The sequence below is a fragment of the Bison bison genome, unplaced genomic scaffold, assembly GCF_000754665.1.
Source record: "Bison bison bison isolate TAMUID 2011002044 unplaced genomic scaffold, Bison_UMD1.0 scf7180017864037, whole genome shotgun sequence".
NCBI classification, from domain to species: Eukaryota; Metazoa; Chordata; class Mammalia; order Artiodactyla; family Bovidae; genus Bison; species Bison bison.
Window position 1 is genome coordinate 12,955,880 of NW_011494609.1, and position 991 is coordinate 12,956,870.

The 991-nt window shown below is 42.9% G+C and overlaps 1 protein-coding gene across 1 annotated transcript in view; it reads right to left on the reverse strand.

Annotated features, from left to right (window-relative positions):
* MRPL3 (mitochondrial ribosomal protein L3) overlaps nt 1–991 on the reverse strand; it is a 57,227-nt gene that overhangs the window by 17,797 nt on the left and 38,439 nt on the right. The window lies entirely within an intron of this gene.

Consider the following 991-nt stretch of genomic DNA (forward strand, 5'->3'; position numbering starts at 1 on the left):
GACATTTTAGAAGTTCAAGGTACTTGCAAGAGATGCCGCAGGCAATCATTAAGCTCCCCACCTCCTATAAAGCAACTGTACTCCAATAAAAGTTAAAAAAGCAAAACAAACAAACAAAAATCCCCTACCCCCCAGCATGCATGCCCCTGTATGATGAATCACCATCCCTTGAGTCTGTGTAGACCAGCAACTCACCTCTAAGCAATAAACTATGGCAGAAGTGATAAACATCACCTCTGACTCCACATTACAAAGAGACTGGCTTCATCTCTGTGCTCTCAGCTCTGAAAGAAGCCAGGTGCCATAACATAAGCTATCCTATTGAGAGTCATGCAGCAAAGACCTCTGTAGCCAACAACTGTGGGCCTGTTGCTCACCAGTGGCCACATTAATGAGCTTGTAGGCAATTATCCCCAAGTTGAACTCGGAGATGACTGCAGTCTTGAGTGATGAGTCGGCTGCAGCTTCGTGAGACACTCTGAGCCAGAGGCACCCAGCTAAGCTGTACTGGGAGTCATGATCACAGAAACTGTGAGGTAATAAATGCTTATTGTTTCAGGCTATTGTGTTTTAAAACTCTAGGCAGGTATATACAATATAACATGAAATAAAATATTAATAATGCCCTAAATGCTCAGCAAGATGAGAAGTTGGATCTTGGTTTCAAGGTCTGAATCAGAAGCCACTATGGAGAACAGTGTGGAGATTCCTTAAAAAACTGGAAATAGAACTGCCTTATGATCCAGGATTCCCACTGCTGGGCACACACACTGAGGAAACCAGAAGGGAAAGAGACACGTGTACCCCAATGTTCATCGCAGCACTGTTTATAATAGCCAGGACATGGAAGCAACCTAGATGCCCATCAGCAGATGAATGGATAAGAAAGATGTGGTACATATACACAATGGAGTATTACTCAGCCATTAAAAAGAATACATTTGAATCAGTTCTAATGAGGTGGATGAAACTGGAACCTATTATACCGAGT